Source organism: Varroa destructor, unplaced genomic scaffold, assembly GCF_002443255.2.
Source record: "Varroa destructor unplaced genomic scaffold, Vdes_3.0 BEIS01000001.1, whole genome shotgun sequence".
Lineage (NCBI taxonomy): Eukaryota > Metazoa > Arthropoda > Arachnida > Mesostigmata > Varroidae > Varroa > Varroa destructor.
In genome coordinates this window covers 43,619,219-43,625,830 of record NW_019211454.1, presented here as the reverse complement: position 1 = coordinate 43,625,830, position 6,612 = coordinate 43,619,219, and the positions used below count along the sequence as shown (strand labels likewise).

Genomic DNA, 6,612 nt, shown 5'->3' with positions numbered 1-6,612 from the left:
CCTCGTTTGTTATTGTCAATGCCACTGTTGTCATGGGGTGATTAAATCGCATCAGAAACCTTCGAACCCGGTTCTCTCCTTGCACCACTCGCTCGCGAACATTGCTTGTGTCTGACATTGCTCTGCTGCGCAAGTGATAGACGTCACTGACGCTCAGGGAAAATGACAGACTGATATAAATACATCACTAACAAAAATAACCATAATCACTGACTAGCGAATGATCATTATTAGGCTTTCGTGGGAAAAGAATGGAGAATAGAAAACGATTTAGCAACAAATACACAGTCAAGGCTCAACGGTAAGAAGGTACCGTACTTTGGCAACTTTCTCAAGTAGCCTTTACGCATTTTAAACGAGAGAGACTGAATTGTGCTTTTAGATACTTCGTTTTCATTATACTCTATAATCAGGCCTCATTTGGTCAACTAAGATAATTGCATTGATAAGTGAATCTTGACTCTTCGAACCTAGCATGACGTTCTTACCCGTTGTTTATTACTTTAGCTCTTACATTTCTCAATGTCAAATTAACTTTGCATCTTTTCCTTTCTTTAGAAACAGACACTTTTCTTTTAATGGTATTTCCTGGTAGATGGTAATCTTAGTAGTGACAGCGTAACGATGTGACACGATGGTGGTAGGGCGGTTGAGGCCGAATTTACAATTTATCGGAACCGAATTGTCCCGTCACAGCAGCACCGTCCTTCTCCACGGAGGCTTTGATCAACGATCAGGACAAACAAGATCCAGTCAATTCGTTTACTTTCTAAGATGCGTGGCAGCTGTAGGACTGTTGACGCTGCTGCTGTTACCATATCTGGTGCTGTTTTATTTTAAGAAACGATTTCTCAACCATTCGTCCCCCTTTACCGGGTGCCACGATCATATAATCCTAAAGCAAACACGAATAGACCATCTGGGCTAGTCAGGCCGAAGTGGATGAGAGACTAGGCTACACAGTATCTTTGTCGTTTAGCTATGCCGGCTCTGTCGTCGCTACGCCATGTGAGAGGAACCCTCTCCAGGCGATTTCCCGCCATCGTTCTTTGAGCTCTCTGAGCTTTACAGTGTACGAAAGCCCTACATTGTCATCATCTCGTTTTCCTCTTTCCGAACCGCACTTTCCTCTGTTTGGACAATATCCTCTTCCCCTTGCTTTTCTTCTCTCTCTATTTATCTATGTGTGTTTCAGTCAAATCTGCATCGAGATCAGTAGTCACTAGGCAGCAATCGAAAAGGTGCACTACTTGTGCAACTCAGTGATAAAAGCTCAATGTAACCTAGTCTGGGAAAAACCCGCGGCACGCGTAACTTTCCCCCTCCGAATACTACAAGCCCACATTATTTGACCACTCACCTACAAACACAAAAAGCCATTCACCGCAGCGCACGAGATGAACGTTCGCACCTCCTGCTTAAATGTGCATGCTGTTGAGAGATTACAGGGCTCGTCAGGGATTTTATTCATCATAAGGATATTTGCCCGTCGATTATTGTAGAGGTGATGGTGGTGGCATAGCATCTACGATCACTTGAAGCAAAGAGTTCGTTTACTTACGGCATTCCCCAGTCTGGATAAAGACATTGGAAGTCGAAGCAATCAAAATTATTTCTGTCTATCATTTTCGGATGAAGCGAAACGTGGCCCACCATTGTGGCGTGACTGCCGTCTTGATCTGTGCCAGCCTCCTACCGCAGTCGTCCTTTCCAAGTCACCAGTTCAACTGCCTCCACCAATATTACTACCGCGACTGCTCGAACTAATCAAGTATCAACCCGTTGATCACAGCACAACTAAAGTGCTTGGTCCTTTAAGCCTAAGATAGCTGTTAGGTATACATCGGGTGGCTGATCTTCCAGCACTACCACTATGCCTAGCCCCATTGACTAAGACACGCCTTACATGCCAACGTTTTTAAGCAAACAAGCTACCGTCGAACAACTTCGAAAACTTTTTTTGTGATAACAGTACCGGGAAGTTCATCATTACTGACATTCCATACCTGTTCCTGCCTAGAAATAATGAATCTCGTGTTAACAAATGGTCAACGTGGATGAAAGCGCAAAGATGTTGTGGGGTTCAATCTGACTGGCCAGGCTGTGTCTCAATTCAGTCGTACTTGCTTTCAGATCAATGGCATCATTACTTTTCGCATTAAATGTCTCGAACTTTGCTTTCAGAACCAATGTCAAATATCGCATCGCTACTAGTAAATATTTCAAGTTTTACGGCTATCGCATCGCTTCTAGTATAGCTGCTATTCGTAAAAGAGTTTGCTGTCTAGGAGCTGCTGCCGAAAAGACTACGCAAAATAGATACAAAAAGGCCATTCATTTAGGCCCTCAGACAAGCCGGTCGGAAACTCCGCCACAAGTGCGCGGTCAGAACGGAGTTCGCCGGCGGTAGAGTCCCGGTTGCTGCTTCTGGGTGAGCATAATGTAACGGAACAACTGGCCTTCCTATCGCAGCCATTGTCTGCCACGCTGGTTTGCCGTAGACTTCACGAGAGGGTTCCTTTAAGCATTTCACTGTTCGCCCGTCGTCCGTCAAATGTCAAATGTTTCTTCGTGTTCAGAAACGGCGATGCATATGAAGCCACGTCAGGCGGGATGGACATACAGTCATTTTTACTAAAATAAAGAGCCTCACCAAAGACTATAGTTCTTTTTTGTCTGAGCTATAGACAGAGTAAAAAAGTAGACACTACAAAGAAGGATTCTCAAAACCTGCTTTGTCAAGTCTTAAGTACAATTGAATAACCAAACCTGAAAATCCCTTGCATAAGCTAAGAGCAATGCTCTCTCCATGTCGGCCATCATGAACTGTGCAAGAACAAACGACGTACCTCAGTTTTGCTCCTTCAATAGGTATAAATGTAACAAAATGAGGTTAGGTTCACTGTTATAACGGGTACGATTAGTCTACTACCGAATTTCTGTTAGTTTTTGTCGTCGTAATCATTTCTCAGACTGTTTTGTTATGGATCACTGCTGTTTCAACTATATTGCCATCGCTGGGTTTTATGGCCAAGTTGTCTTGTTTGTATAGCAATCTCATCTGAAAGGCGTTCTCTATGCTTTATAATAAATAGCATTTTAGACGAAGTAGTAGCTTGGTAGTAAGAAAGAGGCACACTTTTTGCAGCATTCACTCCCGCAGCCATCTACCTCTCAGGTACACACGACAGAAACTCTGAATGGCTGTACCCATTTACTATGCCTTATCGAAACGCCTTACGCGGAGGCAATTAAGTTGATTCCTGGCAGCTATAGCTGACACAGTTTGTGACTGCGCCTGTACTCGTAAAAGTCTTCTAGCCATAGCATTTCTATTTTTGGTTTTGTCGACGCTGGCGGCACCGCGGCTACTGCACCATCGGCGATGTGCTACAGGCGAGAGACAGCGGGCGGACCTTCGAATTCCATTTCAGGTCTTGGAGTCCGGCTCGAAAGAGAGACGGAGGGAGGCCCAAGAAGACACGTGTCTTTTCAAATATACCGCCATTAACACTGCTAACCATCCAACAGCAAACGCTAGGGCCAGGCTCTAGTTGCCAATCTGCTAGCAACGGAAGGATACGCAAAGGATTTCATCTGTCCCCCTTTAACTGTTGACTAGTTAAGCCTTGACCCGACAACAACGAGTCGACAAAACAATCAGGCGGATAACAATACGTCGTGAGCAGAAGCGCTTCTTACGGATGCTGCACTGCTATGCTCATCTCGCTAAGACTCCAAAAGACAATAGCCGCGCTGCTCCCACTGGTGGAGCTGGCACTAAGGAACTGGTTCGTACGCAAAGGAAACGGGGGCAGGTATGTGGAACAGGCCAACTGGTCTTATCAGAATGGTTGTTGCCGAGGGACAGGCCTGGAAGTACAGAAGTGCGATATTGTAAGAAGTAGAACGGCCCAGAACGATCAATTGGAAATAAGAGATAGAGGGAACAAAGCGAGGCCGTATGACGATCTCAGAACGTGCCTTTCTTGGACCCTAAATAGGACAATTTCTGCCTGCTTGATGATTTTAGGCAACGGCCTATGCGCCTGTGCCAAGCAAAGACCTCGGTACGTTCAAGAACTTCATTCGGCAGGTCAGTGTTTCAGATGAAATTAGAGCAAACTTAGTTATAGGTTTGGAACAAAGCTTGGTCTCAATAGTCTGCCTACACAGCGAAGCTTCGTATCAAGTAATATCTACGTGGATTGGATAAAACGCTAAACCCTTAAATGTAACGGTATATGATGATATCAGTCTGCCTTTTCTTACTATTCAAGTACGAGCTCTGTTTGTTTGTTGTAGAGCCAAAGTAAAACTTGACGGACGTATACGTATTTGGTCTATAACATACTATCTGCAGTATATACAGCATACATATACAGCACTGTCTATAAAATTATTCTCGTCATTTCCTTATTTCGAAAGTGAGAGATGACGTTGGCAGGTAACTTAACAGCAGTCAGGGACACGTTAAATGGAATTGTGCACAGTTTAACAATTATACACGACTTTTTGTTAAAGGACGTTTCCAGTGATCGTTTGTTCATACATCTGCCCCAGCACTTTCCTCGTTATGGCTCAGACATCTTAAAAGTTTAGCTTGATAAGTTATGATCATTATGTATAATCCCAGAGAAAAAAAAAACCGTATGAATTTCCCTCGAAATAAACAAACCTGGCAAAAACGAGTCGTCAATCCTCGTTTAGAATTCGTCGCCTATCTTGATTTTTCCTATACTTCTCCTTGACCTCCATTAATCTCACCTTGATTCTCCTTGGACATTGCTAATCGAATCGAATGAGCTTATCTTAACTTAAAATGATTCACCGTTTAAACCTGCGTAATGCGACTATTATGACTCCTGACTATTATGATTCCTGGGCTCGATCTGGACAATTTTTAGATAATTCTGACAACTTGTACGGTTTACACCATAGCTCTTATCTGAAATGCAAACAATAGAATTGATGGACAAATTGATGAATGACAGTATAACACCCTTTACCACATAACTGGTAATATGTTAAATAAACAACGACTACTTGAGTAAAAAGATCACTGCATAGATAGCGACATAACCTGACGTAGCATGCCAAAACGCTTTCTAATATAAATAAAGTTGATATTTGAAGTTACACGATTATCCGTAGAACAATGCTCGTTTTTACTTATCCAATAGTTACGGTTAATTGACCTGTGTATACTCAAACGAATAAAATACGTTTTTACCGTTTCCTTAATTACAGCAGCTAAATCTATCGCTAGGAGTCCTATTTACTTCGCAGACCGTATTCGTTGTTTCTTTCATTTGTTTTTAAATAAGAACAGCACCAACAACACACGGCCATATTCACCACATAACGAAACATCGACATGCGCGATTACACAAAAAATGGGGAAACAGCAGTAGCAGAGTCTTGTCAGGATGGCGCCGAAGATCGATCTGATGATAGGCCGAATGCCGCAGGGACAGCGACGACTCTTTCTGGCTATCCGAGTACCCTTGTGAGGTCAGTCTTCAGCCGCGTTCCGTTAGCATGCTATGGCTAGTCGTCTACTGTCTCACACGTCATACCCAACGCTTTTATCTCATCGATTCGATAGAGCTCAACGCTCGTTCTGTTCGAAACGATAATAAACAAGTGCCGCCGTAAAAATCACGATATATTTCTGCTTCCTTCTTTCTACACATCGATTGATCGATCACGAAAGAAAACGCAGTGTAACATCTATGGATATACTATTTGCAACGGTGCCATAGCTGGTTACATACATTAGCGCTTTGTGCACCCTTGCTTCTCAAGTCGGTCGCACGGTGGCGAACTTCACACTGTCATTTATAAACCAGATAAACAAAACAGAATTCGTCCTATTGGGAAGGCCTAAATATACGCCTACGTGTAAAGTATGGATTCTTCGAATAATAATAATAACAAATTGCATGATTACCATTACAACAAATAACTACATTTTATTTCTATACAATTACTGCTCTCGTCCGTATCGTAGGCGTAACATAGCCGCTACGTCCATAGATTGTAGTAGAAAGATATACACACATGACTCACACCTATTGATAAACGTGGAGAGGGTGATTCTAACTGCCGCACGATACAAATGCATTGATCCAGATAACGAAGACAAGCCGAAACAGAGAGATAAAAGGAATGACGTCTACTAGCAGGTAATATTTAACAATCAACAAGTAAGCCATTAGAGTGCCGTATTTATTTTTTTTTTTATCTATTGTCCTTTCTCATCGTAGCATAGTTCACCTAATCGTTTCGCTGAACAACCATTTGTCCGGTACCAACGTCGTTCTGCCTAAGCAAGTACTTTGATAAAAGAAAACAACTATATCAAATATAACAAGACTAAAACAGCATAACCTGAAAGAAGTACTGGGATTGCCCGCAGCGCACGACCCAATTACGTGATTACGTTTATCTCTTTACCAATAGAAACGTTTATTATACCATCCTTGCTCCTTCCTTATATACAAGCCAGTATCCTGAGAGTATGTACGATGTAATATTATAGCGCAAGCTCTTTCTCTCTACCTGTATATCCTTCCGTTTCCTTTCTGCCGACACACATCACAGACATGG

At 42.7% G+C, this 6,612-nt stretch overlaps 1 protein-coding gene across 4 annotated transcripts in view; it reads right to left on the bottom strand.

Annotated features, from left to right (window-relative positions):
• CadN (neural cadherin) overlaps window positions 1-6,612 on the bottom strand; it is a 142,134-nt gene that overhangs the window by 85,969 nt on the left and 49,553 nt on the right. The gene's annotated exons all lie outside the window — the stretch shown is intronic.